This window comes from Sander lucioperca, chromosome 23 (assembly GCF_008315115.2).
Source record: "Sander lucioperca isolate FBNREF2018 chromosome 23, SLUC_FBN_1.2, whole genome shotgun sequence".
In the NCBI taxonomy this organism is placed as follows: Eukaryota; Metazoa; Chordata; class Actinopteri; order Perciformes; family Percidae; genus Sander; species Sander lucioperca.
This window is the reverse complement of record NC_050195.1, coordinates 54740-67500: the sequence shown is the minus strand read 5'-3', so window position 1 is coordinate 67500 and position 12761 is coordinate 54740. Positions and strand designations below refer to the sequence as shown.

Below are 12761 nucleotides of genomic sequence, written 5' to 3'. Positions count from 1 at the left end.
AATAACATGTGTACCGAGTTGACTGTTCTCTGGGATATGTTTTCATGCTAATCGAATGTGACCAGTTTTAGCACAAACTGCTAATTAGCTTATAACGCTAGTCGCCGTGGCACTGATGAAGTAGAATAGAATGCCTAAAATAAATGTAACAACATGGAATAAAAGTAGTGCAGTTCTGAGATGCTATATACATATATAAAATATGTATATATATATATATATATATATATATATATATATGGTTTTATATACAGTGTGATATGGAGTGTGGAGTAATGATATTGCACAGTATACAGATAAAAAGATATTGCTATTTCTACACCACTAACAAGGCTCAAAATAGCACCACACTTCCACGGTAGCATAATGATGTCCCTACATGTAAACCCAAGCATTGACAATTTTCTAAGTGTACAGAAAAAGATAGATAGAAAGACAGTACCGTTCACGTATACCATCTTGGGAAAACGCCGTGCAACGTGAGCTGAACTGTCACGTGGTATCTCCCATGGTCCGTAGTTTCCCAATGGGTCGATAGGAATTACGTTTGTGAAATGTAATTACATGGAAATGCATGAATTATATCTGTTTATTAAAATATATGGGTGACTTACTACAAGGGTTAGGGTTCGACTGGTCGTGACTGTTTTCCCAAGATGGAGCCTGCCTGTATACGTGAACCGTACTGTCTTTCTAAAGTATCTTTTTAATAAATTGTCTGTACACTTACAAAGTTCTCAATGCTTCAGTTTACACGTAGGGACCCTCATTATGCTACCGTGGAAGTGTGGTGCTATTTTGAGCCTTGTTAGTGGTGTAGAAATAGAGATTTCTTTTTACTTCATCCATGGCCCGACGACTAGCGTTGTAACGATTAGTGGTTTGTGCTTAAACTGGTCACATTCGATTAGCATGAAAACTTATCCCAGAGAACGATCGACTCTGTATACATGTGTTATTAACCCCTAGGGTCATTTTGCACCGGATTTGTCCCTTAAAACTAAAGCTGTGATGTTCTGTGGAAAACAAACTGCCGCCTGCTTGGATTTAGACTGCTGACAGTATTTAATGTAGCTGTTTTTATTGTAAAGTCTTCCAGGAAATGCTGACTGAGCGTTTTCTGCGTTTTACACTGGAACACAACGGCACTCAGGCCGCCGTTACAGAGGAAGAGGAGAGACGCTTTGCAGGGATTCAAACCGTTAGCGCCCGGTACGTTAGCATTGTGTAGGAAACCACGCACATCATTTTGGTTGAAAGAACACCCAGATTTCAGACATAAAAACTTTTTGAAAACGGGTCAAATTTGACCCGAGGACAACAGGAGGGTTAAAGAAGTTAAGGCCCTTAAAGGGGAACTACCGTTTTTTCAGCCTGGTCTCACGGAATTTCGTGAAATTATCACAAACTGTTAACAGCTCATTACGTGGTGGTGGCACGGAAAGTTTGAAAATTCCATTTGGCCACCACGGAAAACAATGCCAAAGTAAAGTCAATGAGAAGATGCCGTAGCATTAAGAGCGGCTACGGTAGCGAGTACTATGTAAGGCCGAAATTCCACGATAAGGAGGTTGGTTGGGGGGGTGGATGGGTCAAACAACACAGGACTTTCACCCAGGACAGCGGGGATCGGGACCCGCATGTCACGTTTCCTAAAGTTGCTTTCTTCTTTTCCTGAACGCAACCGTCCCGTTCTCGCATGTCATGGAAACGTAAGCCCACCCACAACCTTTTCCTTAACTTAAGGTGTTCCTTAACAATAGGCATCCTGAAATACAATGGTTAACATATTAAAATAAGTTATATTACATCTATAATTACAGCGGGCCTAAGCAAAAAGGGTTAAAACATACAAAGAAGTGGCACACAAACAAACAAGCACAGATAATGGCAATGGCATTAAAGCGGTCCATGCAGTTAATACAATACGAAGGAGACAAGAGAACGGAGAAGAGTCTCAGAGGCCACATTGAAAGCACGTACAAGACATAACGGAGGCAGGCAGCAGAGATGGAGCGACAGCAACAATGACTATGTCACATCGAACACACATTACATCTGACAGATTGTTTGCAGTAATAGTTAATGTGTTTGAAGGTGTGTTGTAAAGGTGGAATATGCATGTATATCTTTGATTATAGTGGGCAATGAATTCGAGTTTAGTGATGCCGTAACAGAAAATGATAATTGGCCAAATGTACTTTTCCTGAATGGAATTAGAAGGTCACCTGTTGTTACTTGTTACATTGGGTTATGAAAGAGTTCAAAGGAGTAGGAGCAGTGTTATGCAGAATTTTGTACACCAGACCAGCCTGGTTGCACAGAATTCCGTGAAATGATCACGAATTGTTAACAGCTCATTACGTGGTGGTGGCACGGAATGTGTGAAAAATCCGTGTGGCCACCACGGAAAACAATGCCAATGTAAAGTCAATGAGAAGATGACGTAGCATTAAGAGCGACTACGGTAGCGAGTACTATGTAAGGCCGAAATTCCGCGTAAGGAGGTTGGTTGGGGTGGTGGATGGGTCAAACACAGGACTTTCACCCAGGAGAGGGGGGTTCGAGACCGGGGTTCGTGTCCTGCATGTCAGGTTTCTTAAAGTCGCTTTCTTCTTTTCCGTCCCGTTCTTCCCGAGTGTCACGGAACCGTAAGCCCACCGATGACATTTTCCTTAACTTAAGGGGCCGTGTTTATTTCACGTAATTCTTCCGTGGGCCTATCACGGAATGTTTTGCGATTCCGTGAAACTGCCACAGATTTTGAGTTAAGGAGCCGTGTTCATTTCACAGAATTCTGTGAGATCAGGTTGACCAGACAGATGATTTTGTATTTAATTTAGATGGCGCTCTTGGTTCAACAAAGGGTTGAGAATACACTGAATTGCAATGCCATAGGCCTTTCTCTTAATACCAAGAGCGCCATCTAGTGAGCTCAGAAAGTAAAGACAATGCTTCTCAAAGCTTCATCTGGCCATCACTAGGTAGCAGGAGTCAGGTTCCAATGGCAGCTGAGGCACAAGAGAAAGGATCAGGACAGGCAAACATACAAATGACTAAACAGATAGCAAGGTTTGTCATGCGCGAGACTAAAGGCCCTGACACACCAACCCGACAGCCGACCGTCAGGGCGAAAGGCAGTCGGACTGATCAGCCTCCCCGAGTTGGTCAAAAAATGCCTCGGAACACGTCGAAGCGACGCCGACTTGAGCGTACGCTCTGCGCGATACGTAATATGTCTCCATAACAGCAGGCGGCGCTAATCTGTATTGTGGCCCAAAAAATGAAAAACCGGCAGCTGATTGGACGACGTGCGTCACGTGGGTCTGGCTGCTTCCGGATTTTACAACCGAGCATAATGGCGGCTTCGTTCAGAATATGATCTCATATTGTACTAAAATAGTTTCTGAAAACATTTTAAGTGAGAAATAGGCCGTGCAGCTGCTGAATCTGTCTTCATTTCAGATCGACAAGGGTCAGTTTAAAAGATTTTCGTCAGATTTTGAGAGCCGTTCGTCACGCTAACATAAGTGCACTGATTTGCTAGTCAAGGGCTAGAACTCCACCAATCAGATTGATCATTAAGTCCGACTGCACCCCCTCCTACCTAGCAAGTCAGGTTGGCCAAAATGAACGCCGACAACTCCTCGGACGTACAACGGCACAAAACACACCGAACAGACTCGAGTCACTGACCTCGCCAGGCTGTCCGACGGCCGATTATTAGGTTGGTGCGTCAGGGCCTTAACTGTGGTCGTCTTGACTATGATCTGACACAGAGTGGAGGAATGACCGGGTATATGAAGCAGAGGTTGATTGTGGTAGATGAGATGTAGCTGGAACCCTGACTCCCGCACACCAGACTCCACTTCTGTAATTAGAGACAGAGGGAGGGGAGAGAGGAGAGACAGAGAAGCTATCTAGGAGCAGCAGGCCTAACAGGATCAGAGACTCTTTGGATGGATGAACAGTGTTTCTGAACTCTGGAATAATGCTTGAGACCCCCTAAAAAGGGTCTAAAATCACAACTGGTTAACACGCTCCAACTAGACCTCCACAGCTGGAACACTTTGAAAAATCCTAATTTACATGGCTGCATGTAAACGGAATATTCACTTTCATTTGTCGTGTAAACAGCTTAGTCGGAATATCGTCATTTTCAGAATAAGGACAAAAAACTGAATATTATGTGCATGTAAATGTAGTCGGTCTGCAGATGTAACGCTGCGATGTAGCCGGCCTGTTTTTTTTTACATGTGTACTAACTTTGATGATTGTGTACTGATGTGTAAAAAGTTTGTTATTCTACTCTTTACTTGATAAGAATGAGCCAAACTCTGATGTCCTGTCACTGCACACTGACTCCTTAAAGGGGTGATAGAATGATTATATAGGGTATTTTACACTGTTCCTTAAGGTCTCCTAATAAGGTATTTAACATTGGTTGGGCTGAAAATTGCCCGAATGCTATTTTATTAGGCCCTTAACTACCCTGTGAATATGGCTCTATTCGGAACAAGAGCTTTTCTTCCAAATATGGTATGCTCATGAATATTTAGATGAGCTGCGCGCTGATTGGTTTGAGCGAACCTCATAGAAACACATTGGAGACGAGACAGCAGGTCTCATATTTCAGACACTGCAAAGTTATACATTGTTTGTCGGGCTATTTCGTTATTAAATTCACTTCTGAGACTTTTTTAAGCGAGAAATCAACTATATAAAGCTCAAATATGGGCCGTTTTACGAAAATTGATGGCTAGTTGCAAATTTAGTAAGACATTTCGGACTTTAGGAGCTCCACACAGTCTGACGAGAAAGCAGCAACCTCCATACCCAGTGAAAGTCACCGTTTCTCGGTTACTGGACGACCGGGGCTCGGGGCTCCGCGGAGCTCCGGAGCTGCAAGCTAGGCTATGTGTCCCATTTAATCCTATGGGAAAATATCGTTGCTACACTTTCGGCATAACTTTCATATATTTATATATTGTATTTATTTATATGTACCCCAAGGTCTTATAAAGCTAACTATGGTGTCCGATTTCAATTTAATGCATTTTTGTGAACATTAAGGATTTCGTTAGCTGCTACTGTCCCTCCAATCCTCGCTATGTTTACAGATCGCAGCTATTTAGCTTCACTTTCGGCATAATTAAAGTATATTTACAGTTTGAATTTCGTCACGCCACTTACATAACATCTACCCCAATGTCTTACAAAGCTAACTATGGTGTCCGATTTCAATTTAATGCATTTTTGTGAACATTAGGGATTTTGTTAGCTGCTACTGTCCCTTCAATCCTATGAATCGCGGCTAGCTGCAGGCCCTGGAGCTCCATCAGGGCCTCAGCATTTGGTAGTCCAGTAACCCAGAACCGGTGACTTTGCGCGGGTATGGAGCGCCGCGGGCTTCCCTTTGTGACGGAGATCCAGCTAGCTCACAGCGAGCCGGAGTCTATGAAGTAGGACACGCCGGGCGGCGAGGCAGCACCGGCCGCTGTCACGTAGCCTGCTGAGCTCCTGCTGAACTGGGACACAGTCGGACAAAATTTGCAAGTAGCCATCAATTTTCGTAAAATGGCCCATATTAGACCTCTACATTGTTGATTTCTCGCATAAAAAAGTCTCAGAAGTGAATTTAGTAATTAAGTAGCGGACCTCTGGAGATCTGCATGACCTAGCTAGATTCAGAAGACTAAGCTGACCTCAGGTCAGTGGTGTAGCCTATGCAAATGTTAGGGCGTGACAAAGACTGTTTGATTGATGGATTTGGGATCCTGACGTCAGCTTCCAGCTTTGTTGAGATTCGCCCGTTTTCAGAGGCAGTTTCAAAATGTGAGATTTGCAGAGGATAGGGGTATTAATGGGATTTTGAGCTTCTATGTATGTCTTATTTACCCACCGAACTGTCGTTATTCAACTATGACAAGGTAAAATTGGTTTTGCATTCTATCACCCCTTTAAACTACCACTCATTGTTTTTAACTGAATGTTGGTGTGAATGTACGGAAGCTCAGAGGCCGGACGGTGATTATTATTCTCAAAGTTCTGACATTAATTATTCATCTCAAGAAAACAAACGTGACCATATTTAAGGAGGAGGGAGTCTCGGCTCTGATGAAGATGTTCTTCATGTTTAAACGTTACACTGTTAAGGTGAACTACAGGTGAATAGGGCAAAATGTTTAACTTACAGATATCACCATGAAACTTTACCAGTTGATTACTCACATGAATTGGAGAAAAAAATGTATTGCAAGTTTTCTGTAATTTTATGTTTAAATATGCTAATTAGGCTATATCTAATTAAACATGCGCTAATTTGCATATATTTTGAAGCGAAGAATCTGACCATTGAAAAAAACAAGGTTCAAAATTATTTTTTCATTTTATTGATATATTAAATTAAAATACATTTACAGAGGGGATTATGAATATCTCCTTTTGTTACCCAGTAAATTAGAAAATACTGCCAATAGCCTTAAAAAATGGATTTCCGCCATATTTGTAGACATAGAATGTCATATAAATCAGGCCAAGAATGATGTATTAACAAATCCCTCTGTACAGACCTTCAAAATATAGTTATGAATACGACTGTAAATGTTGGTGTATGTAGGTGCTACAGAAGTGGAGATTCTTCGCTCGGAAACAGGAAAATATAATTAAAAAAATGACAAAAATAGATTTTGAATTTACCAGTTTCTGGCTAAAGAACATTTCCTCTGATCTTTTGCAGATGTTGAGTCATGATTCTGATTTCCATGAAATAATCACGTTCTAATCTCAGGAAAGAGAAGATAAAAATGCAACTTTGTTTTCTTGAGAACGAGTTAAATTAGTTGTGATCTCGACGGCTCTCAGCTTCCATAGAAAGAGACACCGAGGAATCACGTTGAATGTCTGTAAATGTTGTTTTATTGTGAAGCTTTTTAAGCTTAAATTGTTGTTCAATGTGAAATATGTTGTGAAGCCAAGTTTGAGAAATATTTGTTGTTTTAAAGCAGCAGTGTCAAACTTAATTTCTCTTTTGTTTAGTTCATTGACATGCTTTTATTAAAGGTCCACTGTGTAGGAGTTTCTCCCATCTAGCGGTGAAATTGTATTTTGCATTCAAACTAATAGTGCTCTCTAGCGCCTCGCTTTTTCAAACGCGTGTTGCAGCTACGGTAGCCGTTATGTACCAAGAAGCTATGACAACATGTCATCCAATTTCCGTTTTTTTGGCGACGAGGATTCCTTCTCCTGTGGCTCGGCATAAGTCTGATCCTCCATTATTAACTAAAGGGCGGTGACAAGCTCCTCTCACTGATCTCCTTCTCTGTTTCAGCTGGTTTCAGTCACGTGACGCTGGCTCTGAACCAAAACGCGTTGTGGATTATCTAGACCGGTCGGCTAGTGCTCTATGTCCCTCTCAGCCATTATAGTTTTATAAAATGGCGGAACGACATGGAAGCCTCCTTGGACTTCCTCCGTCCAATGTAAATACAGATAAAAAAATTCTTCACTTACGAGGATAAGTCAGATCATTGGCAGAGGTCATTTTACACCAATGAGGACATATTTATGAATGAAGACACTGATTTTAGCTAATAAAATACTTAAAACACTACACAGTGTACCTTTAAGAGAAAAGGTCAAATACTGTATGTTTGACTGTATTATTGTATGTCTCATAAAGCTTTCTCAGAAAAGTCGACAAAAAGGTTTATTAGCCATCACAGAAACAAAATTGTTGAAAAAAAGCTCCAAAAACTTCAGAAAAAGCGACGAAAACGTTGAAATAAAAACTTCAAAAACATCAAGATGAAAATGTCATAGATGACAAAAACTTTGTACCAAGAGTCCAAACAAAAACATGCTTTTATTTAAGAAAAAAAGTCAAATATCTTTGACTGTGTTATTGTATGTCTTATAAAGCCCCGAAAAAGTTCCTCAGCCATCATGGAAAAAAGTGACAGAATTGTCTAAAAAAAGCGACAAAAAAGCGTTGAAAAAAACGCCAGAACGTTATTTTGTTTTCCTAACTTTTTGTTGTCACTTTTTGTCAGAAAAAGTGACAAAAAACTAGCTGGGCCAATTTATTGTGAAACTAAATTCATATGAGGGCCAGATCCAGATCTACGAGGGGCCAGATTTGGCCCGCGGGCCTCGAGTTTGACCCACGTGTTTTACAGGGTTCAGCTAACCTGCTAACAAGGCCGCCATTCTGGTGGAAAAAAGGTTGTTTTCATTCATTAGATAAAGATGAACTTCTGGTGATAATGTTGTCAGGAGTGGGGGACTGAACTCAGGGCAGACTGGAGTAGGTGGTAAAGAATCTTATTTATTCGAAGTAGTGAGTGTGGGCTGGCAGAGGGGGGTGCTGGGTCCAAAGAAGGCTGGGCTGGCAGAGGGGGTGCTGGGTCCAAAGAAGGCTGGGCTGGCAGAGGGGGTGCTGGGTCCGAGGAGGGCTGGGCTGCCAGAGGGGGTGCTGGGTCCGAGGAGGGCTGGGCTGGCAGAGGGGGTGCTGGTCTGTGTTCCTCAGTGCGGCTGTAGAAAAGATGCTCCAGTGCGTGGCGTGGTTATTGGCAGCAGAGGATTCTGAAGGGGGTTATTTCTAGGACAGAGATCTTCCAGTTAGTAACGTCAGGGAACGGAGCAGACAGGTAAACACTAAAACAAGAAACCAGACTAAATACTAATCTCTAAAGCTGGTGAATTGACCTTTTTCACATGCAGCAGACATTTTGACTTGTCATAGTAGGAAAAGCACAGCTGAGATTGATAACCTTAACGATGGCTCAGTTCCATCAAGTGTCCCAGAAAGCTATTTCAGTGAGTCAGCATGAACAATACCAGGACCTCTCCTAAGTGGAATGCAGCCATCATTAATGGTTGTTAATACACCTGTGCTGTTCCTACTATGACATGTCAACATGTCTGCTGTGAAAAAGGTCTCTACACATACTCAGTGGTAAGCAACAATCCAGCAGGGAGAGGAAAGTCAGGCTGGTATTTGAAGGTAGTTGAGTGAAGCAGGATGAGCAGCAGGTGAGCTGATTGGATTGGTGCCAGGTGTGAGGAGAGTCAGCGGGGGGGGCGTGTCCACACACTGTGGAACATGCAGGTGGAAACAGAAACACAGACAGACAAAAACACATGGCAGGCATAATAAAATGAAGAAAAAAAACTAAACACATTCACACACACACACCAGACTGTCACCGTGCTGAAGCCACGGCAGGTGGGGGGGGCGTGGCAAATAGAGCGAACAATATAACATCATCAAAGTTTACATTGTTGAGCAGGAAAAGCGTTGAGATTGTTGTCCCACCCTAACCCTTCACCCCTACAATCTGATCTGGTGATTTATCCCTCCTGTTGACCTCGGGTCAAATCTGACCCATTTTCAAAAAGTTTCTATATCAGAAATTTGGGTTTCTTTCAACCAAATTTTAAAACAAAATAACGTGGATGGTTCCCTACGACGCTCTTCACAAGTTAAATAAATGATCAGTTCACTACTTTCATTGAATTTGGGTGTTTTATTCAATTTTATATAATGTAAAGAAAAATTGATAAGAGAACGTTGAAAAACGCAGGAATAAATGTTAAAAAAGTACCGAAAAAAGTAACTAAAATGTCGGGAAAATCTTCAAAAACACCAGGAAACGTGACAAAAACTTGGAAAAAGTGACAAAAACATCGGTTAAAGTGACAACAACATGGGAAAAGCTTTAAAAAAAAGTCAAAAAAGCACAGAAAAATATTAACAGAAATTTGTGTAGAAAAGTGTTGAAAAAGACGACGAAAAAGTTGACATTTTTTTTACATTTTGACCCAGAAAAACAAAAAGTTGCATCATGGTCCGTCCGTCCGGAGTTTAGCACTGCCCGAGATGATTGTGATTGGTTTAAAGAAATGCCAATAAACCAGAGCATGTTCTTTCTCCCATCCAGGAATGCTGTGTGGACTAGTCAGACCTTCCTCCGCAGCGCTGTGGAGGAGGAAGGTCTGGCATGTATGCTATGTGTATAAAGAAGAGAGGGTCGCACACAGAAATATATCATTCAGAGTGTACTCATCATTTGTCTGGAAATACACAAAACATTTTCTGTCGTTCAGCCTTCATCAGTGTGTTCATGCAGCTGTGCAGCGCTATAAGGAGGGAAGTTAACTGAAGTTAACCCCCAATCATCTCACAGGGAACCTCAGCATTTCTCTACATTGAACCTCTGTACACAGCATAATATGAGCACTAAAGGCTCCTTAGAGCGCTCCATGGTGTCTCATCATCCCATCCTCTGGGGGAGAGAGTTTGCAGATTAAATATACTTCTCTACTTTTAAGTGTTTCATCAATGTTACAACTTATACCTCTGACACTGATACACAGAGATACACTTTGCCATCTTTAAATCAAGTTTAACTACATTATGATTCCACTTTCACTAACTGATCGTTCATGTCTTCAGTTCAGTGTTCAGTGCAGACAGATGCTGCGTCATTATTTTGGGGGAAACAGAGGAAATGGTGACATCTGCTGGCAGAAAGCAGAACATGAACTGTGGAGATAACGGCTGCTTCAACGTTGATTTCTGAGAGGAAAAAGCTCCACAGGTTGACTTCATGTGTCTGTTCAGCACGGTCACATCAAACTGTAATCAACTAAAAAACATGATTTATTTTACAGCTACAACCATAAAAGTCAGGATTATTGTCATGTGTACTTTAAATGTTTTATAGACATGATGAATGGATAAAAACTCTTTTCTTTTGCTCCAAACATCCAGAGCTTGAAGTAGAAAAAAAGGTGCCGGTACTCTCTTGCATTGGCAAATCATTATGACATTTGAGATTTCTACAGTGAAAAACTAAACTTGGAGATATTGCTGGTACAACAACAATTTATTGTTATATATTAACAACATAAATGTATGTATTTATTTAAAGTTGTGTGTGTGTGTGTGTGTGTGTGTGTGTGTGTGTGTGTGTGTGATTCTCCTGACAGCTTCAGTCCCCTCTCTGTCTGACCAGCATGTGACAGGATGCTGCTACATGTTTTGCAGCCCAGTTTGTTATCTTTAAAAAGGAGCCAGCTGTTGGTGGAGCAATAATACATCATTTGGTCCCTTGACCAACAGTCAGGCCATCCATGTGTTTGGTTCCTCACGTTATTGTTGACGTCGGTGTCATTGACTAAGGTAACGTTAAGGTTGGTAGCTGCAGACTCCTCATTAACGCTAGCTGTTCCTCTCACATCAACGTTAACGTTAGTCTGAAGATCATGAATGGTACCTGATGTTTCTGGTTGGACTTGGACCTCTGTTGACGTGTCTGGCTCTGGCACACGCCTTCTTTTAGGACCTTTCTGAAGACAGGCTAACATAACCACTTACAAACTCCACACACTTCTTTTTAGTTTCTAGGTTTTCAGCAGTGACAAATCTGTGACGGTCAGGCTGCAGGCATCAGACAGCTTTTCTGAACTGAGGTAAGTCACGTAGTGCCCTCTGGGTAGTGTAGTTTATGTAACGTTAGGGTCAATCTCTCTGACACGGACGCTTTCTCTGTCAGTGGTAGAGTACCGGCTACATGCCAGAAGTAGCGGTACGCAAGAAAAACTGCAGGTACGCTTAAGAGTAAAATGTAGAAGTGGCGGTACTGTGTACCGGTGAGTACCGGCCCACTTTGAGCACTGATAACATCATTTATAAAAAGAAATATTAAAGTGATAATGTTGCACCAACAGCTTGACATAATCTGTTTTGAGTCAGTTGAGAAAGTTCAGTGAAACTTTATTTTTCATGTTTTTATTTTGTTGGTTTATTTGATAGGGACCATGCATATTTATGAACATTGTTGTATAAAAACACCATGTAAATAAGCCAGAAGTAGTAAAAGTAACTACTTTTCATCTGCAGTCCCTAGACAGGTTACATAGGACTGACATAGAGAGAGTAAGCAGTAGGGTTGCACAATAATAACAGAATGTGATATTATGATATCGATATTAATTTAGATATTTTTAAACATATGTAAAATTGGAAAAGTTACAGGAAAACACATCTTAACAATATTCATAGATTCACAACAATATTTGATTTCTGAGAGGAAAAAGCTCCACAGGTTGACTTCATGTGTCTGTTCAGCACGCTCACATCAAACTGTAATCAACTAAAAAACATTTCATTTTTTTTTAAAACTATTTTTTTTATTTTGAACAAAAATAAAACATATATAGACACACATACATATAGATGTATGTAAGTATATATATACACATATAACTATAAAATAAAAAAAATACAAAAATACAAAAGTGCGTAGCAACACACCAAAGGAAAAAGAACAATATCTATACAGTGTTACAATTAATATTTTCAAAAACTGTCCAAAAAGGAGCAGGATGAAGCTGAAGCTTGTGATGTTTCCCTAATTCAACTTGAACTCATTCCTTTATATATCATATGTTTTTACAACAGGATAACTAATATACACAACAATACATCTCTAATTTTACACTTACCAAACCCTTTTATTTATTTCTTTACGTTTTAAGTAAGTCAACATTTCCGTAACAATCCGTACACTAACCCACCTTCACAATCATCTCTCTTCCTCTTCATAACCTTTTAATAAGGTGTTTTTATATAACTTGTTATGTTTGTACAATCTTTAATCAGCTGGTCTCACCCATTCCTCAAACTCACCCCACAGATCGTGATGCACATACTTTTTAAAGTTGTTCTTATTTTGAGTTTTTTAAAGTTTATTTGT

At 40.7% G+C, this 12761-nt stretch overlaps 1 protein-coding gene and 1 long non-coding RNA gene across 2 annotated transcripts in view; both read left to right on the top strand.

Annotated features, from left to right (window-relative positions):
- The window catches only part of LOC116056499 (melanoma receptor tyrosine-protein kinase-like), a 62568-nt gene extending 61071 nt beyond the window's left edge, over positions 1 to 1497 (top strand). The window contains exon 28 of the mRNA XM_031308624.2: positions 994 to 1497. The gene's annotated coding sequence lies outside the window, so the exon portion shown is untranslated. The remainder of the gene's footprint in view (positions 1 to 993) is intronic.
- A 10217-nt stretch (positions 1498 to 11714) lies between these two features.
- On the top strand, positions 11715 to 12150 carry LOC118494326. The gene is made up of 2 exons (XR_004896445.1): positions 11715 to 11974; positions 12035 to 12150. It is a non-coding gene; the product is annotated as an uncharacterized LOC118494326 (long non-coding RNA).
- The last annotated feature ends 611 nt before the right edge of the window (positions 12151 to 12761 follow it).